Raw genomic sequence first — 21,858 nt, forward strand, 5'->3', positions numbered from 1 at the left:
ATTCATGTTCTGATGGTTCCTGGTATGCCAAATTGGGGTTGCGTGACTTAGTCCTATACCCTCTGGGGTTGCATTGTCTGTATCAAGTGGTTACCTATCCAGGTCGTAACCTAGGCAAGAGACTATGCTCAGTATGCAGATCAGTGGTCTGGTCACCCCAACTGTCCAGTGATTTGCTGAGCAGAGATGTACTCACAAGCTCTGTTTTTGGCTGAAGCTGTCTGTTGGTTCACCAAGTGCTGGTATAGCCCCCTAGTTTGGGCTATCTCCTTGTGTTTGAAGCACTGATAGAGGAATAAAGAAATGGCTGTTCCCTGGGCAGATGCTGCCTCTTAGGGTGCACATTGGTGGAGCAGATGTTGACCTTTGTCTGGGAAGGATTAGGCAACAATGGTGCCAAGAGGGGATGAAGGTATGTGCCTTAAACCCAGTGGTAGCTGAGGAGTGGGGTTCTCCAGATGACCTGAGTGATGATCTAGCTTTAAGTTTATCTTTGTGGGGGCTTTGTCCTGGTATACCCAGTCCTGATGTAACCACAAAATGTGGTCTGGGAAGAGAATGTCTTCTGGTCTTCTGGCATGTGGAGGAGTGACATGGGTGAAGGCTCTGTTCTGGGTTGGCACTGTCTCATAGTGGGCCATGTAGTTTGGTATGACTATACACGCCCATCTGAGATGGGCTCTATGGTGGTGTGCTGGGGTAGATCTATGTCATGGCTCAGTTTTTCACAGGGGCTCATTACTTCTTTGGTGAACATATATATAGGGTCCCCCCCCATATGAATCTTCCCACCATGCTAAGTGATGGTATGGGAGTTTGATGGTCTGCTTCAGATTATGTTTTTGTTATTTATAATGATATAGGCATAGGATCTCATGCAAGTGAGGGCTGTTTCCTGATGAGTTAAGTGTGAGTACAGTTATCAGTCCTATTCAACAAGGACTTTCTAGTATGGTGTTCAATGGTGCTATATATTATCCTTTTTCTGTGTAAGATTTTTTTCTCTTGGTTTGCTAAGAAGCAATCTGCAATATGGACCTTAGTCTTGTTGGGGAAAGCCTCCTAGTGTGATGAGTGCTGGACTGACTCTGGATTATTGTTCTGGGGTGGAGCTCCTGATGGCTTACTGGATGATGGGATAAGTGTGTTCCCTGGTCTTTGATTTGTACATTCTGTAGAATACTGAGATCTGGGGAAAGTGCAGATAAGTGTTGGTCTTTGTGCTAACCTTCCCATGATGTGCTAAAGCAAGCATGCGTATGGACTTGCTAATGAGCTGTGTGACTCTTGTTCTTGTTCGGATTTGAATCTGTCCACTGGTGTGCTCTACACCGGTTATGGGTTCTGGCCTGGTACAGGGCTATTTTGTGGAAAACTTTAAAGATGTGTGGGGGCAGCCCAGTTCTCAGATAAGAGCTATCTCCTGACTTGCTGAGGACTGTGTAGCTATGAACAATGAACAGTGATCTGAGCAGGACTCTGCCAAGATATGTTGAAGACTGGAATGGCCTTAGGCTCTCAGGAGATATGGCTGTCCCCGCGTGGTTAGAGGTCAGATGCGTACATAGAGTGGCCGGTGCAGGAGCCTTCACTTAGGCTTGATGAGTAGTTGATAGGGATACTGACAACATGGGCTGTCTGGCAATGTATTGACTAGTGGTAAGATACAGGGGCAAGGTTGTTTCCAAAGCGTTTAAATGGTGTTATATGTGTTTGAGTTTGGGTAAGGGTGGACATTGTTTTTTAAGCAGTGGTGTAGCTATAAACCCAGCTCCGGGAATGGGCCATATTCTTTTTTTTTTTTTAAGATTTTATTTATTTGAGAGAGAGTGCACAAGCAGTGGGGAGGAACAGAGGGAGAGGGAGAAGCAGACTTCCTGTTGAGCAGGGAGCCCCATGAGGGACTCGATCCCAGGACCTCGGGATCATGACCTGAACCAAAGCCAAACGCTTGATGGACTGAGCCATCCAGGTGCCCAAGGGACCATATTCTAGTATGCTGAATGGTGACAGCATATCGGTCCCTGTCTGGGTGGGTGCTACACATCCCATCAGTAGTACAACTGAGCTGCCCGTTTCCATACCCTGAATTTCTGTTGGAATAGCATAACCATCTCCTCTACAGAGAACATTCTCTCTGAAGCAACTCTGCTGTCTACAGGCAATACTGTACTCTGACAACATAGGTCACATCAGCAGCTTCAACTTAGAGGCCAGGGAGTCCTCCCAGAAATCCAGTCTACACAGATACTAAGAAATCTCAATAACAAACAAGCAGTGAAGACCTTTCCTTTCACCATTATCATTAATTCTTAATTCTGCCTTTCCTCTTTAGTTTCTCTACCAGTCACTCCTCTGCCACCCTCAGTGGTAGTCTCACAAACCTGGAGTACATTCGCTGTCCTGGTAATACCAGCTTTCAAGAGAGCACATTTCCCCTTTGTACTAGGTTGAATAGTATCCCCCCAAATTCGTGTCCATTCAAAACCTGTGAAAGTTTATTTTTTTAAGATTTTCTTTATTTGAGAGAGAGAGTAGTATGAGAGAGAGAAATAAGTGGGGGTGAGGGACAGAGAGAGAGGAAGAGGAAGACTCTCCACTGAGCAGGGAGCCCGATGAGGGGCTCCATCCAAGACCCTAAGATCATGACCTGAGTTGAAGGCAGAGGCTTAACCGACTGAGCCACCCAGGCACTCCTGTCATCAAGTTTAGATGAAGTCATACTGGATTAGGGGAGGCACTAAATCCAATGACTGGTGTCTTTATAAGAGGAAATTTGGGGCAGAGACACACAGAAAGGAGAATGCCATGTGAAGATAGAGACTGAAAGGCTGTGTCTACACACCAAAGGTTGATGGCAACCCACACAAGCTAAGAAGAGGCAAGGAAGGAATCTTCCGTAGAGCCTTCGGAGGGAGCAAGGCCCAGCAGGAACCCAACAGACTCCTTGATTTTCCAGACTTCCAGCCTCCAGAACTATGAGAGAATGAACTTCTGTTGTTTTAAGTGACCCAGTTCGGGGTAATTTGTTACAGCAGCCATAGTAAACTAATATACCTTGCTTCTACTTCTTTTCTTTTGTACAGATCCTGCTTAAATGCTGAGGACTTCTTTTTATTTCCCTAGAATGTTCCACTTTGGGGGCACCTGGGTGGTTCAATCAGTTAAGCATCTGACGCTTGGTTTCTGCTCAGATCATATCTCAGTTCTGGTGAGGCTCTGCACTCAGTGGGAGATCTACTTGGGAGATTCTGTCATTCCCTCTCCTTCCCCATTGCCCCTCCCCACACTGATGTGTGCACGCCTTCTCTCTCAATAAATAAATAAATAAATATCTTTTAAAAAAAAAAGGAATGTTCCTCCTTAGACAAGAGAGTATAATTTAGCCAACTGCATTTCATCAAACATTCGTATTTGTCAAGCAACTGTGACTGTTAAAATACTACTAGTATATGTTAGCAGTACCTATTGAAAATAGGACTAAGATTTTTTTTTATACCATAACAAGTGAATTTTAAAATTTCCCACTGATTTAAAGCACAGCAACAGGGGCACCTGGCTGGCTCAATCAGTAGGGCATGCAACTCTTGAGCTCAGGGTTGTGAGGTTGTTGGGTATAGAGATTACTTAAAATAAAATCTTTTAAAAAATAAAATAAAGCACTGCAACATCTTTTATTCTGAGAGACAAAGAACTGAAAACATAACCAGGGAAATGTTTTGTGTGAATGCCGCCTACTCAGTTTTTTTTTTCATCTTATTTTGTTAGTACAGTTTTAATCCGTTTTTTATAAATAAGTTTACTTCCTACTTTAGAGATTGATTATATTATTTCTTAGAATTAAGTTTCTAGCTCTCACATATTTGGGTTCTAGGTACTATATTTGATGGAGGGAAAGCAAATATAACGTCATTATTCCATTGCCTCCCCTTCTTTTTTAGATTTGTCTGCTATCCTACACAATACTCTCCCATTTTTTGCTTCATCCCTTTATCAAACACTCCAATAATATGGCTTTTACTATCCTAAGCTCCCCCATTCATTTCTTCCTTTGCCAGTCCCTGTCCCCATCCCAATTTCTTTATTCCCTCTTCCTATCTACTAAGTATTACTTTTTTAGAAGATTTTATTTATTTACTTGAGATAGAGCATGAGAAGGGAGAGGGTCAGAGGGAGAAGCAGACTCCCTGCTGAGCAGGGAGCCCCATGCGTGACACGATCCTTGGACTCCAAGATCATGACCTGAGCTGAAGGCAGTCGCTTAACCAACTGAGCCACCAGGCGCCCTCTACTAAGTATTATTAGAGAAACTCTAAATCATATTGGCTGGTGTTTGCAGAGATAAAAATACAAAGCCGGGCTCTCTAGCCTCCATAATGGGTCATAATGAATGGTCTTTAAAGTTCAACTGCATGGAGCGCCTGGGTGACTCAGTGGGTTAAGCCTCTGCCTTCGGCTCAGGTCATGATCTCAGGGTCCTGTGATCGAGCCTGATGCAGCCTGCTTCCCCCTTTCTGCCTGCCCCTCTGCCTACTTGTGATCTCTCTCTTTCTCTCTGTCGAATAAATAAATAAAATCTTTTAAAAAATAAAAATAAAATAAAATAAAGTTCAACTGTGGAAAGATATAACCTCTGGGTCTAAGGCAACCCCCTAGCTAGCAAACAGTTTTCCAAGATCCATGCCTCACTTAAAACTTACTGCTTAAAGTTATACCATGTGATGACACCTGTTTATTCTTTCACCTTTAGTAGCTTGCTGGTCTGTCCCTGCTTAGATCCCAACTTCTGTTTGTGCTTTCATCCTTGCTGAGTGTTGCCTAGATGCACACCACCTACCCAACTCCACACCATTTTCCCAGTTGAAACTTTGCCCAACCTCTGTCAGTTGCCTTGACTACTTCTGTGCCCAATCAGGACTTTGACTTCTTCACAGGGAGCTCTTTAAAACTCCAGTTTAGGAGCACTTGGCTGGCTCAGTCAAAAGAACATGCAACTCTTGATCTCAGGGTTGTGAGTTCGAACCCCATGTGTAGTGCAGAGGTTACTGAAAAATAAGTAAAATTTAAAAAACATTAAAAAAACAAAATTTCTATTTATTGAGCTACACATTATGCTAAATGCTTCATATGCACTATGTCTTCTAATGCTCACAACCATGTGAGGTAAGAATTACCCCCTCGGGGTGCCTGGGCGGTTCAGTCGTTAAGTGTCTGCCTTTGGCTCAGGTCATGATCCCGGGGTCCTGGGATTGAGCCCCGCATCGGGCTCCCTGCTCAGCGGGAAGCCTGCTTCTCCCTCTTCCACTCCCCCTGCTTGTGTTCCCTCTCTCACTGTGTCTCTCTCTGACAAATAAATAAAATCTTAACGAAAAAAGAATTACCCCCATCACCTTCAGCCATTGACCATGCTTTCCATTGTACAGGAAATGAGGACATCAACATATGCTTCCTCAATTTCCCTCTTCTCCACCTCAAAATCTCTGATCTTCAAATGCTTCACTTCCTTTATTCCCATTATGAAAACGTGTCAAATGGGCAGAGACAGAAATAGAGGGGCATCTGAGAGACAGACATGGTTGATCCGTGGTCTCAAGGAACACACAGCTTAATGAATTCTAGGAGGATCAAGAAGAATGATCTAAAAGAAGTACCAAGAGGGGTGCCTGGGTGGCTCAGTTGGTTAAATGTCTGACTACTGATTTCAGCTCAGGTCATGATCTCGGGGTTGTGAGACAGAACCTCATGCTCAGTGGGGCATCCCTTGCCTCTCTCTCACCCTCTGTCCCTCCTCCCACTCTCTTTCTCAAATAAATAATCTTAAAAGAAAAAAAAAGGAATTAACAAGAGCCTGCCAAGAAATTTCAGAAAGCTGTCATCCAAAGAGATGTTGAAATCAGAAAACAAGCAGCCCACTAAAGTTTGGGGCCTAAGAGTATAGCATTTCTTGTGAGGCACCTTACTGACTTCTGAAAACACTCTTCTTTTTCACATGATGTCAGCCAATGTGTAGAGGCTTTCACTCTTCAGCCATTTCGAGGCACGACTCACCTTCTGCTCTCTCTCTTTTCTACCTGCCAGGTTTAATCACTCAGATGGCTTTGAATTTATCTCTGCAACTCCCTTATGAGTCTCAAAATAATGACTCCAAATGTCCCAGTCTCCTGTCTTAGCTTTGAGGGAAGCTAATACCCCTCTTCTTTATATTCTACCATATTTGGCCACTATCCAAGATGAAACCCCTCTGATAGTATAGTCTGTTTCCACACTGCTCTCTGCTTTCTCACCCACCCAAATTCCCACGGCACCTTTCCCTCCCAGACCTTTCCAGTTGGCCCTAGAGAATTCTCATTCAAAGACAGACAAACTTGGGGTGCCTGGGTGGCTCAGTCTGTTGGATGTCTGCCTTGGGCTTGGGTCGTGGTCCTGGAGTCGGGGATCGAGCCCGGCATCAGGCTCCCTGCTCGGCAGGGAGTCTGCTTCTCCCTCTGCCCTTCACCCCACTCCTGCTCTCCCTCTCCCTTGCTCTCTCTCAAATAAATAAATAAATAAAATCTTTTAAAAAGGATAGACAAACTCTCCTCCATGGAAACTCTCATTTTCCAGCCTTAAATGAAACATGGTTTTCCCCTCAAGACACTACTTCCCCTGCATCTCCACATATCACAGGACCTAGAGACAGGGTTGACATTCTCCTACTACTTCATCACTACTTCTAAGCCATAACACTTCCAACATTGCTTCCTTGAGGTTCATATCATTCACTCATTTTCTCTTCTTCATTGTGGTCATCTAACAACTACTGGTCAGTCTCTCTCTCCCTCTCCCTGTCATTCACTGAATGTTGCCACTTCACTCACAGTCTTCCTCTCTAACAAACTGACCATCATCCCAGACATCTTCAGCAAACATCCATCTTGGCACCATCTTGTGATTTTTCTGGTGGTTTCTCAATATGAAATGGCCGCATTTGAACAGAAACTTGGCCTTATGGTGTCCAGGATAGAATCTAGGATGACTGTAGGTGAGTAGAGTTTCAATAGATTTGAATTTTTCTCAGCAGCAGACTTGGTCTCCAAGTATCTGAGGCAGGAAGATTTCTGGGAAAGAGCATTTAAGCAAGAGTTGCAGCAGACCGAGTCTAGGCTTATCTGTCTGGCAGTACTGCACTCACATCAATTTTTTTAAAGCAAGCTCCATGCCCAGCATGGAGCCCAGCATGCAGCTTGAACTCATAACCCTGAAATCAAGGCCTGAGCTGAAATCAAGAGTTGGATGCTTAACAGAATGAGCCACCCAGACACCCCCACATCAATTCTATTACAAAGGTACTGTCTTCTGAATCAACGTTTCATGATTTTGATAAGTACAAAATACCTTTTTTAAAGATTTTATTATTTGAGAGAGAAAGAGAATGTGGGGGGTGCACGTAGAGGGAGAGGGAGAAGCAGGCTTTGGATGAGCAGGGAGCCTGACACAGGGCTCAATCCCAGGACCCAGGGATCTTGGGATCGTGACCTGAGCCAAAGGCAGCCATTTAACTGCCCGAGCCACCCAGGTGTCACACAAAATGTTATTTCAACAAATATTTCCTGAGAACCTACTATGTGGCAGGCACCGCCCCAAGAGCTGAGTAAAGAAAAAAAAATCCCTTATCCCATTGCTTAAATCAGTTCACAATTACTTAACATAAATAACTCACATGTCAAGTTAAAATAATGATACTTCAGAGGGTTGTTGTGTGTTTTAAATGAGATGATTCGTATCATGCTAATAGCTCAATAAATGGTAAGTAAATGGTGAAGGGGTGGGGCTATGAAGAACTCCTCTGCACCTCCCAAGTGTAACCACCAGGTGTCAGGATCCCCTAGCTAAACCCTACTAGGTCAAGGGTGACCAGGTTGTCTACCCTCTCCAAAAACCAGTGGAAGTAGCAAAGGACCTTGAGGCCACTCTTCATCCCTCCCCTCTTCCTAATCAGAGCTACTTAGGTGCAGACATCTGTTAGTACCGATCTTAGGTGAGAACGTGTGTGCCTATAGAGTGAGACCAATCCAAAGCATTCTGCTGTCTCCGTTAGGCACCAAAATTTGGAAATGACCAAGATCCGGTCACAGAGAAGCAGAAAAGGAACATTCAAGTCAAAGAGGAGCAAGATGAGGCAGATCCAGGGAGAGAATGAAGTAGGAGGAGGGAAGAAGACACTGAGACAGAGAGAAAGCTAAAACTTCTCTTCCTCAGTCACCTCTCCAGAGCCTCACCCAAAGCTTTGCTAGAGCCCTCTCATTTAAGCCACCAGCAACCTGAAACCCCCACCTCCCAGGCTCCTGCCACACGTCAAATCCCTCTTTAATCCTTGTAATCCCACTGCTTCTCTAGCTGGCTTTCTCCCGGATACATTTCACAGAGAAGCTTTAGAGTCCCTGGCAAAGAACTCCTCATTCTCTTTTAGCCCACGTAATTTCTACTTTGTATCTGAGCTGCCATATTTTTCCAGATTTCCCTTTTTTCCTCATTAGAAACTATTATTTCCATTTTTTGAAAGATGCCTTTCCCCTTCTTACAATAGCCTCTTTGACTTTGCCAACTAACCCAGCTGCATATTTTATGTCCCAAGTGCCTAGTATTTTTAATCATTGGCATACATTTTCTCAGGCTTCTAATATGTTATGTTGAAAATAGTCCACAGGCTTCCTGTGGGTTATTGACTTTCTGAATGTTAGTCTTAATTTTTCTTAATGCCTTGTAACATGCGGCATACCCAAACAGAAATGGGCCTTGTTCAGACACCATCCTGAAGTAGAAGTGTTGACTTAGTGAGCTCTTTCTCTGGACAGAAACCTTGCTGCGACTATAATTTAGAGCCAAACACCAGTTAAGAGCTCTTTCCTTAACACAGAGAGCTTTGCTTAGGAATTTCTAAAGAAAACCCAAAGAATTTAGAAAATGGAGCCTCTGCTCTACAAAGGACAAAATAATAAAAAGTAAAATGTACTGCAATTGACATAGTAGCCAAACTTGTGAACTACCACTAATCCCTTCTCTCCCTTGGCAGTGTGGCAAAGGGAAGTGAATCTATTTCTAGGACAACATAAAGATTCTAGGAACTAACCTAATATATCCAGTTACCTAAAAAATCTGAACTTGGATTTCCTCCAAATCATGATTGATCCAGGTCAATGCCAGATCATGCAAGAGAGGCCTGAGTCCTTGTATTCATTCACTCAAGGCCACTGCTGTTACTGTTTCTAGTCATTGTCAATAGAGAAATAGCCTTATTACGGAAATAGCTCTCCTGTGGTGACGTTGCACATATCCACACAGGCAAAGGCTTGAACTATCTGAGTTGTGGTGGAATGCCTTGTGAGCCTCCTGAAACACAAGAGCACAGGAGGTCTGTAAGGAGGTTGTCTCCCAGTCAACTCCCTATATTTCCTGGGAGGCTGTCATGAGGCAGTTTCTCATTACCTCCCTGGTTTTGATGGGATATGAAGCTCTCTCTCCTGTGCCTTTGGAATAGAGCTGCAGAATATAAAACCCCTTAGTGGCAGCCTAGAATGGGCTCCTCTGCAATACTGGAACACAGTTGTTTCGGTGTTGTCCTTTTTAGTATGTGGAACAAGGATCATGGCGAGCAGGCAACTTAGGCTTACTTTTCTTTGTGCTGTCTACTTACTAAAATGTCTAAGTCTCGAAGTGACTTGCTGTCTTTTTACCAGCCAGATCGGTCAGGCCTTGTCTCCTGTGTAAGCTTGACAAGCCTTGAGCCATTCCACACAGCCAAGCTGTGATTATATCCAAAGCATAACTGGTTGCTACAGTTGATTCCACTGACAAGGTCTGCTCCTTCTACCCAGTGGAAGCTGTTGCTGTTTCTGACACTAACTGAGGGGCTTAGAATCTAATTGGCTCCCTTTTCTAAAATGTTGCAAATCCAAACGAAAGGACATGCCACAAAGCAATTTGCCTAGGCTCTTCAAAAGTCAATGTCCCGAAAGGCACCAAGAAGGCGGCTGTGGAACTTTACTGGAGACTAAATGAAGTGACAACTAAATACAATCTGTGACATTTGAGTGGATTCTCGATGAAGTTTTAAACACCTCTAAAAGACATGATTACAGTAATTAGAGATATCTGAATATGGGTTATAAATCAGATAATAGTGTTATAATTAATGTTAAAATGTCCTGAGTGGGATCATCGTATTGTGGTTATGTAGAAGAATGCTTCTGCTTTAAGAAACACATGCTGTGCTCACTTCAGCAGCACGTATACTAAAATTGGAACGATACAGAGAAGATTGAGCTTGGCCTCTGCACAAGAATGACGTGCAAATTCGTGAAGCATTTCATATTTTTAAAGGTCTTTATTTAAAAAAAAAACAAGGAAATACATGCTGAAGTATTCAGGGAATCCATGCAATTTACTCTCAAGTGATTCAGGAAAAAAAAATAATGTATATTTACACATAGATAAAGCAAATGTGGCAACATGCTAACAATTTATAAAGGGTATATAGGTATTCGTTGTATGATTCTTACAACTTAATATCTTAAACTATTTCAAAATAAAAAATTAGGGGAGGAACCATGCTGCAAAGAATATTTTGCACATATCTGGCTGGGCACATGAAACTATAGGTTATATGCTAGAAGTGGAATTTCTAAGTCATAAAATATGAGCATTTTTAGCTTTATTCGATATTGTTATATTACTCTCCAAGGTGGTCATACCAGTTTCTACTTCCACCATATTTTACCACATCTTCACAGAACACTATCAGTTCTTGTTTCTGCCAATGATGGGTGTAAGACAGTATCTCATTACTGCTTTTTTCCTAACACTGTATTACGAAAAGAAATTTAAACATAAAGTTTAAAAAATTATGCAGTGAACTCGGGTGGTAGCTACATGAACATTTTGTCATATTTACTTTATCATGTATCTATCCATCCCTTTATCATATTCTGTTATGTATTTGAAAGTAAATTGCAAACATCTTTATACTTCACCTCTAAACACTTCAGCATGCATATCGTTTACGAGAGTTCAACATTTGCTTACAGATTTTTTTTTTAATTTTATTTTTTATAAACATATATTTTTCCCCCCCAGGGTTACAGGTCTGTGAATCTCCAGGTTTACACACTTCACAGCACTCACCATAGCACATACCCTACCCAATGTCCATAACCCCACCCCCCCGTCTCCCAACCCCCCTCCCCCCAGCAACCCTCAGTTTGTTTTGTGAGATTAAGAGTCACTTATGGTTTGTCTCCCTCCCAATCCCAACTTGTTTCATTTACTCTTCTCCTATTTTTAAGGTAAAATATATACACAGTAGAATGCCCAAACCATCAATATATATTTGCTGAGTTCTAACAAATGCACACACACATGTAAGCCAGACCTCTATAAAAATATCGAACATTACCATCACCCCTAGAAAGCTCCCTAATTCCCCTCCAGGCCAACCCCTGCTCCCACTTCCACCAGGTAACCACTGCTCTGATTGGTTTTTTCATGATTAGTTTTGTCTCTTCTAGACACAATATGCACTTTTTTGGTGGACAATTTCTTTCACTCAGCATGTTTTTGAGATTAATACATGTGGCTGCCTCTATCACTAGTTTGTTTTTTTTAAGACTTCATTTATTTGAGAGAGAGAGCGAGAAGGCACAAGCAGGGGAGCAGCAGAGGGAGAGGGAGAAGGAGGCTTTCCACTGAGCAGAGAGCCCAAAGTGGAACTCCATCCCAGGACCCCAGGACCACGATCTGAGCAGAAAGCAGATGCTTCTACCAACTGAGCCACCAACGCACCCCTAGTTTGGTCCTTATTGTCACTAAGTAGAATTCCATTGTATAAATATGACACAGTTTGTTGATCCATTTTTCTGGTGATAGACACCTAGTCTCTTTTCAGTTTGGGGCTATTGTGAATAAGGCTGTTATGAACATTCTTGGCAAGTATTTTTGCATATATATGTTTTCATTTCTCTTGGGTTTTTATTATTTTAATCTGCATATCTCTGATTACTAGTGAAACTGGATGTATTTTCTTTTTTTTTAAAGTTTAAGTAATCTCTACACCCAATGTGGGTCTTTAATTCCCCACGCTGAGATCAAGCGTCACACGTTCTTCCAGCTGAGCCAGCCAGGCACCATAAACATATTTTCATATTAGCTATATTTTACTGTATGTATTATCTACTTTTATCTTTTGTTCATTTTTCTGTTAAGCTGTTTGTCTTTAATCTTTTTTCTTTATGAAGCAGATCTCAGGACACCTGGGTGGCTCAGTGGGTCGGGTATCTGACTCTTGGTTTCAGCTCAGGTCGTTATCTCATGGATCAAGAGATAGAGCCCTACACAGGGCTCTGTGCACAGTAGGGAATCTGCTTGAGATTCTGTCTCTCCCTCCCCACAAGCACGCTTTCTCTCAAATAAATAAATAAATAAAACTTTTTTTAAAAAAGCACGTCTTGGGGCGTCTGGGTGGCTCAGTGGGTTAAGTCTCTGCGTTCGGCTTGGGTCATGGGTCATGATCCCAGGATCCTGGGATCGAGCCCCACATCGGGCTCTCGGCTCCACGGAGAGCCTGCTTCCTCCTCTCTCTCTGCCTGCCTCTCTGCCTACTTGTGATCTCTGTCTGTCAAATAAATAAATAAAATCTTTAATTAAAAAAAAAAGCAGGTCTTGGGGCACCTGGGTGGCTCAGTGGGTTAAGCCTCTGCCTTCATCTCAGGTCATGGTCTCAGAGTCCTGAGATCAAGCCCCTCATTGGGCTCTCTGCTCAGCGGGGAGCCTGCTTCCCCCTCTCTCTCTGCCTGCCTCTCTGCCTACTTGTGATCTCTCTCTCTCTCTGTCAAATAAATAAATAAAATCTTTTTAAAAAAGCAGTTTTTTTTAAGTTTTATTTAGTCACCTCTACACTCAACATAGGGCTTGAACTAAAAACCCCAAGATCAAGAGTCTCATGCTCTTCTGACTGAGCCACCCAGGCACCCCAAGAAGCAGGTCGTTTTATTCTGGATGCTAATTACGTATTTCTTACATGTTGTAAATATCTTGTCTCTTCTCTTTGTTTATGGTGTCTATTCTTATGTAAAAGTTTGAATCTTTAACACAATCAAATTTACTAATTCTTTTTCTTTTACAGTTGTTCTTTATGCACCTTGTCTAGGACAGTGATCTTCAGTCTAGGGTGTATATTCCCTGAAGGTATGTGAAGACTTTTAAGGTGTTTAAGAGTATGGACAGCTTTGAAGAAATTAATTTCTAGATCCTCAGTTGCCATATCTATTCTTTCCTAAAAGAAATGTTTCAGAATGCTTATGTGGTGGCCTCACTCCGGGTCTCCATTTCCTCCTTTCCTTTCACAAACGCCTATATTCCTTTTCCCCAGTCTGAACCTTAGTATTGTTCATGCCCCTAAATATAAAACGTTTGGTGAGCCAAGGGGACAAATAAAAATATTGCTGTTAAAAGTGTACATACTATACTTCTATGAAATTACAGAACAGGGAATATGAACAGTCAGAAGAGTGGTTGCTTCTGGGGTGGGAATGAAGACTGCCTACTTCAAACAAAAAAACACAAGAGCAAATATGCATGTTGAAGTTTTCAGGAGTGAAGTGTACCAATGTCTGAAACTTACTTCAAAATGCATAAAAACATAACATGGGTTAATGGAAGGTACAGGGGTCCAGGGCAGGCTGCCCCCAGATGGGCCACTTTGGCATAAAGATTATTTTGAGTTAAAAGTAATCAAAAGGAGATGCAGGAAAAGCTCTCTAGGTCCCCCCAAATGGCCTAAATTTACATTGGGAAGCAGAGCCTGTACCAGGAAGAGAGTTTTGTGTGGTTTTTTGTTTTTGTTTTTTTTTTTAAGATTCCATTTATGGGCTCCTGGGTGGCTCAGCCATTACATATCTGCCTTCAGCTCAGGTCACTGGGATCAAGCCCAGTATCAGGCTCCTTGCTCAGCGGGAAGCCTGCATCTCCCTCTCCCACTCTCCCTGCTTGTGTTCCCTTTCTCATTGTATCTGTCACTGTCAAATAAATAAAATCAATCTTTTTTAAAAAATTAAAATTTCATTTATCTATAGAGCAAGAACAAAAGTGAGAGAGAGTACACAAGTAGGGGGAGGAGCAGAGAGAGAAGCAGGCTCCCCGCCAGCGGGGAGCCCGCTGCGGCTGATCCTGGGACTCCTGGATCTCGACCTGAGCTGAAGACAGAGGCCCAACCAACCAACCCACCCAGGTGCCCCAGGAAGAATGCTATTAACAGGGACTCCCCTTTACGTAAGGAACTTAACTGCATAATAGAACAACCTTGCTTTTCTAAACATCTCCCTTCACCTTCCTGCTAATGGCCTTCTCTTTGTATCCTCAGACCTCTCCTTAGTTCACATAAGCTTCATGTTGCCTCACTGTCTTTGGAATTTTCAGGTCTGTAGGTTTACTATACATACGTCTGTTAAATTTGGTTTTCTCCTGGCAATCTGTCTCATGACAATTTGATTCTAAGTCCACTTAGAAGGACCATAAGGCAAAGGTAGGTCTTCTACCCCAACAATGGATAGAGCAATGGGTAGACAGAAAAAGCGGTATTAAAGTGAACACGGCAAAATGCCAATTGTAGAATCTAGGTGTCAAGGATATGGACATTTGTGTACAATTCTATCAATTTCTTTACTTGTTTAAAACAAGTAGATGTTGAGGAAGCTTCCTTTAGTCAAAGTCTTGTGTCTTTTTCTGCTTCTGAGAAACAGGTCCATGAGAACAAAGCAATGAGAACTGTGGTAAGAAATATGGAGGGTGGCAGTGCCTTATTTCATCTAGGCAACAAATTCATGGCAAGGCTCAGCCTCATCTATCTTAGAATGAGAATGCAGAATTGAGATAGTTGTTACAAGGAAGGCATTAATACATTTTTATTTGAACTGAAAAAAAAGTCAGACTTTTTAAAACAAAATAAGTCTCATTTGACTTTTTTTTTTTATGATGAAGAGGACTGACTGCCAGTTAGATTATATAGTGGGCATTTTCTGTAAATCGAATAAACTCTGATCAGTAACATCAAAAGCTTTTGATGAAAAACTATTTAAAGCTCAAGAAGAAACAGAAATATTTATTTTAAAATACTAAATTGGCAAATATACATTCAAATTAATATTTTAATTTTTCCAACCATTTCTGAGTATATCAGGTTAAATAAGTTACACTCAGTGAAAAAGTAAAGAGGTACAGTTACTAGTCATCTAAAAAGCCTTTTTGGTATAGTTCCTAGAAGGTGAGAAATTGAATAACTCTAGTGAATGAGTAACAAATCCTTTTACAAGTCACATGGTTTCCAATCCTTTGCTTTCAACAAACTTGAAGGAAAATCTAATCAAGTAGCCAGACAAGAGATCATAAAAAGACATTTCTGATAGATCATTATGTGATTTTTGGCAAACAACTCAGAAAGAGCTCAAAAATTAAATTACGATGCTATTACAATGCTATTCTATTTTCAGATGCTTACATGTTTGAACAATTTTCTCAGGCATCATAAAAACAAAAACAGAATTGAAACTGAACTCTCATTTTAGCAACAGGTTGTATTCATCCACCCATATGTACACTGGAGGGGACAAAAAAAAGTCCATCTCATTCAAGGGTGCATTTCCAATAACATTTGACTTTTATGTTTTCCATTAATTTATCAAAATGTATAAAAAATTTATGTTTTGACCAATTTTATACCAATAATAACAGTTACAAATAACTCAATCCAGAGAAATTTTTTAATAACTAAAAATGTTTATAGGATACTTGCTAAAAAATTGTTTTATATTCACATTTTTGTGCAAAGAAATATGATAGAGTGATAGGGCGCCTGGGTGGCTCAGTGGGTTGGATCTCTGCATTCGGCCCAGGTCATGATCTTGGGGTCCTGGGATTGAGCCCTGCATCGGGCTCTCTGCTCAGCAGGAAGCCTGCTTCGCTCTCTCTCTCTGCCTGCCTCTCGGCCTACTTATGATCTCTCTCTGTCAAATAAATAAATAAAATCTTTTAAAAAAAGAAATGATAGAGTGATCAATAAAGGACTCTAAGCATAAAAATATATCACCTAAGATAAAATTCTATGGGAGAAGTGGAAAGGAAAAATGAATTAAAGACAAAAATAGATAAAAATTTTCTGGCTATTAAAGAAGATCTTATCCCTTTAACTTTCCTATGGATGATGTTGGGTATCAAACCACTATGGTACTTAGAATTCATTTAAAATAATGATAGATTTGGCTTTTATGTCACCATTTATATTATCTTGGAAATTACATCCTTTGTAAGTATCTTAACTTAAAATGAAAACATTTTTATGTCACATTAACATGTAAAACTGGATCCATAATTTTTCAAAATTCTTTGAGGGATATGAGAGCAAACAGCATGAAAACCACTGGTCTAAAAATCATTTCCTACCCTATAATGAAATTATACTCTCTTATATTTTAGTTTTTAAACATTATATTTATTTGAGAGAGAAAGCAGGAGCAAGGAAGAGGAGCAGAGGGAAAAGCAGGCAGGGATCCTGACAACAATGTGGGGCTTGATCCAGGACCCTGGGATCATGACCTGAGCTGAAGATACACGCTTAACTGACTGAGCCACCCAGGCACCCTCTCTTGTATTTTCTTTAAAAATGTCAAAGTTTTGGGGCACCTGGGTGACTTGGTTAACCATCGGACTTGGTTTGGGCTCACATCATGAGCTCCTGGACTGCTTCCCCTCCCACTCTCCCTCTGTCCCTCCCTCCACTCGAGCATTCCCTCTATCTCTTTCTCCTGATTAAAAAAATAATAACAATAAAATTTGAAAAAATGTCAAAGTTTTGCCTTTCACATTTCTGTCTCTAATCAGCCTGGAGTTGATTTCCCTAAAACATAGCCCAGATAGACACAGCAGAATGTCTGTGTCCCTACTCCAGAATCAGCTGGAGCCTGTGGCGAAGCTTTACATTTCCACCAAACATGGCTTAGCTTTACTGACTCCGAATCACAGGAGTGGGGAGTATCCAAGAATTAGTACTGTCAAAAAGCTGTTCAAGTGGCGGCACCTAGGTGGCTCAGTTGTTAAGTGTCTGCCTTCAGCTCAGGTCATGATCCCAGGGTCCTGGAATTGAAGCCTGCATCAGGCTCCACTCCCGGCTTGTGTTACCTTTCTCACTGTGTCTGTTAAAAAAAAAAAAAAAATCGGTGTTCATGTGATTCTGGCTCACCCTCAGGTTTGGGAACCATTGGCTTACATGATAAAGGCCAAATGATATAACATGCCGTGCAAGGTGTTAGAGACTGGACTGTATTCTCCCCAAAATTCATGTTGAAGTCCTAACCCCCAGTACTTCAGAATGTGACTGCATTTGGAGATAAGGCTTTTGAAGAGGCAATTAAGTTTAAAAACGAGGTGATTAGGGTGCGCCCTAATCCAATAGGACAGATGTCTTCATTGAGAAGAGATTAGGAGGCAGACACACCAAGAGGGAAGACACAGAGAGAAGACGGCCATCTGCAAGCCTAGAGGACAGACCTCAGATGTTGAACCTGCCAACACCTTGAACTCAGACTTTAAGCCTCCAAGACTGTGAGAAAACAAATTTCTGTTGTGTAAGCCACATGGTCTGTGGTATTTTGTTATGGCAGCTCGAGTAGACTAATATACAAGGATTTTATCTGGGCCCTGACTACCAGAGCCACAGCTCTCTTGTCAGGCTCCATCCATCGCCCCCAATCACCACCCACCCACACCTCCGGCTTGCTAGTTTTGAGACCTTGGGCAACCTAACCTCTCTGTCCGTTTTCTTACCTATGAAATGGGGATAATAATATCACTTTCCAGGAGCTGCCTGATGATTAAATGTGATCATCTAACTGATGATCTGAACACAATGTGAACATAAAAATACTCAATAAACGTTAGCGGCTACGCTCTGGCCATTCTCCACTAATTGCCACTCTCCAGCTACATGTTGTTTTGTTCCTCCTCCATGAGTAAGCACGTCTGCTGACTGTCTTAGAATGCCCTTCTCCCACCTCCTCAGCTAGCTAAATCTTGGTTGTCCTTCAAGACTGAAGTCCGTGTAGAGCCAGCTCTGATTCACTCTTCTCCTCCCTCCCACGCTTCTAGAGCTCTCTAGATTCCCACAGCACTCTGTGCTTGCCTCTACCAAGTGAGATGACATCGCAGGGGTTTAGGCAGAGGAGTGACCTGATCTGGCTTGAGTACCTACCATATGGCAGGCACCATTTTAGGTTCCGAGTCAAGATGAGAATAAAAAGAAGAGTTAACTTATAGGATTACTGAGAGGATTATGAGAGACTTAGGACAGTGCCTAGCATATGGTAAACTCTCAGTAAGTGCTAACAATTAGTATCTATCTATATTCAGAACACTCCCTCACATCTATTGACATCTGCGGCCTTTGGTTCAGTCTTCCTCCCTAAACACAAATCCCACTATCATCCTGGGTGATGACACCTCCAACATGCTAGCGCCTCCCCTGGACCTCAACTCCTGTAACTATCACCTCCACCCTACTCCAGACACACCATGACAATATCCTGACCTTGACACTGTTGTTGGACTTTTGCAGACTAAAAACATTGTGTATAACCATAGGAATAGATTAGAAACCTGGGCAGAATTTTCCATTAGCTTAAGTTGAGAGTGAGCTCTTCAGTCCCTACTCCAAACAAGCAAAAAGTCTCTTCTGTATGACTGAGTCCTGGAGGATAAAAGCAAAGAAAAAAAGAGAGGGCTGGCTGGAGATGCTAGTTTTGTGGGCACGAGATAAGGGCAGGCATCTTTGTGACTGCTCAAAGAGAGGAAATTACAGTAGCCATCTTTCTGGCAGCAAGGAGGGAGGGAGAGGTTAGCAATCAAGATACCTGAGCAAAAGTCAGGAGACTGAGGGGCAGTGCTGCTGATAGATACTGTTCAGCATGAATGACCTTCACGGAGGCTATTCTCTGGTGATGAGTCAAGAGTAATCCTGTAGGATGCCTGGGCGGCTCAGTTGGTTGGACGACTGCCTTCGGCTCAGGTCATGATCCAGGAGTCTCAGGATTGAGTCCCGCATCGGGCTCCCAGCTCCACGGGGAGTTTGCTTCTCCCTCTGACCTTCTCCTCGCTCATGCTCTCTCTCACTGTCTCTCTCTCCAATAAATAAATAAAATCTTTTTTTAAAAAAAGAGTAATCCTATGCAGGTGTGTACTCCTTCCTGCCAGAAGGTACATAGCTCTGAGGGCAATTCCTGGAAGTCAGGGCTCACCCCACCTTCCTTCACTGTAAACAATTTTGCTCTCTATTTACTTGGACTTTCACTTAAACTGCATTTCCAGAAAGCGTTATAGTGCTAAACTTTGGCTGTTCTTTCCAGCAGATAACTACATATGTTATTTTCCACAGAATCTAGCTGCCATTGAGGTGTGATGATCACCCTCTAGATTCTTCTCTACTTACCTACATCTCATCACTTTTAGCCTCTAAGGATGTATCCTTTTTCCCATTCAAGGTTAATGCTACTACTCATTCTTGATTCTATCTCTTTCTCATTTCTGCTGCATCTTTACACTGTCTATTTCCCTTTTGCCATTAAACTGCTGCTTGGAGTATTTGGCAATGGTCTGACATTGGCAATTCAGATGGTCCAAGCTAATATACCTTTGTACTTTTCCTCTCTAAATATTCCTTCTCCTCGACCAAAAACAATGACAACAAAACATCCTTGTACAGACAAGAGTAACCTCTCCAAAGATTGTATTTTTCTAACTTCACACCTCCTGTGTCCCTTCATATAAAACCTAAACCATACCTCAGCTATGTCTGCCTTTGCTGTTCACATCTCCCAAATGACAAATCACCTAACAAATATTTTCCGAGGGTCTGGCGTGTTTATGAAGTTTTTAGTCACTCATTCAATAAATAACTTCTGAGTAGCTACACTGTGCCAGACACTATTCTAAGTACTTGGGCTAGATCAGTGAACAAAAGAAAAATTCCTGTCCTCTTGGAGCTTACAGTCTAGTAGGGGTTGGTAGGAGACATACAACAAATAAACACAATAAAGAAAATAATTGGAGTGCCTGGGTGGCTCTGTCAGTTAAATGTCTGCCTTCAGCTCAGGTTCATGATCTCCAGGTCCTAGGACAGGGCCCCACTTAGGGCTCCCTGTTCAGCAGGAAGTCTGCTTCTCCCTCTCCCTCTGCCCCTCCCCACCACTCATTTTCTTTCTCTCTCTCAAATAGATAAATAAAATATTTAAAAAAAATAACCATACAGTACATTCCAAAGTGATAGATGCCATGGGGGGAAAAAAGTAGAGCAGGAGAGATTGAGAACACTATGAGAGAAGTTGTAATTTTAGATATGGTGGTCATGGTAGGCCTTATTGAGAAGGAGATAATTTTCTTTTTTGAGAGAAGTTGTAATTTTAGATATGGTGGTCATGGTAGGCCTTATTGAGAAGGCGATAATTTTCTTTTTTGAGAGGGTGACAATTAAGCAAAGACTTGAAGGACAAGCCATGGAAAAATCTGGTGGAAGTGTTCCATGCAGAGTGAATAGCAAGTGCCAAGGCCCTGAGACAGGAAAGCTAAAGGAATAGGGGAAAGACTAGGAGATGAAGACATAAAGGGACAAAGGACCCTGACTGTGTAGAGCCTTTGTATTAGTAATTTATTGTTGAGTAACAAATTGCCTAAAATTTAGCTATTTAAGGGGTACCTGGCTGGCTTAGTCAGTGGAACACGGGACTCTTGATCTCGAGGTCATGAGTTTGGGCCACGGTAGGCATGGAGATTATGGAAAAAATAAAAACAAGTAAAATTTAGCTATTTAAAACAGCAATACACAGGAATTAAGAGTGGTTTGGCTGGTGGTTTTGGCTTTGGGTTTCAAGAAGTTGCAGTCATCAGAAGTCTGGGCCTCAAGAATCCTCTTCCAAGGTGGCTCACTCATGTGGTTGACAAGTTGGTGTCTGTTGGTGGTGGGGGAGGAGTAGATGTGAAGAAGGGGAGGACTCAGGTTTTTCCCATGTGGGCCTCTCTACATGCTGTTTGAGAATCCTTATGATATAACAGCTGGCTTCCCACAGAGCAACCAATCCAAGACAGAGTGAGGCAGAGACCACAATGCTTTTTATGACCTAGGCTTTTTTTTTTAAGATTTTATTTATTCATTTGATAGAGAGAGATATCACAAGAAGGCGGAGAGGCAGGCAGAGAGAGAGAGGAGGAAGCAGGCTCCCTGCTGAGCAGACAGCCCGATGCAGGGCTCGATCCCAGGACCCTGAGATCATGACCTGAGCCGAAGGCAGAGGCTTTAACCCACTGAGCCACCCAGGCACCCCATGACCTAGGCTTTTAAATCATATGCCATCACTTCCACAGTATTCTATTAGTTTACACAGGTCAGCCCTACTTCTCTGTAGAAGACAACTAGCCAAGGGCATGAAGAGCAAGAGTTAAAGATCAGTAGAGATCATCTTGGTGGCTGGCTTCAATCGTCTTTGTAGGCCATTATACATCTGTGGCTTTTACCCTGAGTAAAGTGGAGAGCCACTGAGGGCTTTGAGCAGATAAATGAAAATGACAATGAGCTGACTTACTAGCACAGCTTTGGCTGCTGTGTGAATAGACTGGAGAGGAGCAAGGATGTAAGCTGCAAGACGAGCGAGGAAGCTAAAGTGCAAGAGACAGACAGACCAGGGTCATAATGGTGTCAATGTGAATTGGTGGGATTCTGCATATATTTTGAAAATTGAGATGGATAGGATTTGCTGGTGAATTGGATGTGAGATAGAAGAGGTGGGGATT

The 21,858-nt window shown here is 42.2% G+C and overlaps 1 long non-coding RNA gene and 1 other non-coding gene across 2 annotated transcripts in view; one reads left to right on the plus strand and one right to left on the minus strand.

Annotated features, from left to right (window-relative positions):
• The window catches only part of LOC116882115, a 68,521-nt gene that overhangs the window by 44,533 nt on the left and 2,130 nt on the right, over nucleotides 1-21,858 (minus strand). The window lies entirely within an intron of this gene.
• LOC116882172 lies at nucleotides 10,248-10,355 on the plus strand. Its single transcript, XR_004385570.1, has one exon. It is a non-coding gene; the product is annotated as a U6 spliceosomal RNA (small nuclear RNA).

The sequence above is a fragment of the Lontra canadensis genome, unplaced genomic scaffold (genome assembly GCF_010015895.1).
Source record: "Lontra canadensis isolate GAN:19392208 unplaced genomic scaffold, GSC_riverotter_1.0 scaffold81, whole genome shotgun sequence".
Taxonomy (NCBI): domain Eukaryota; kingdom Metazoa; phylum Chordata; class Mammalia; order Carnivora; family Mustelidae; genus Lontra; species Lontra canadensis.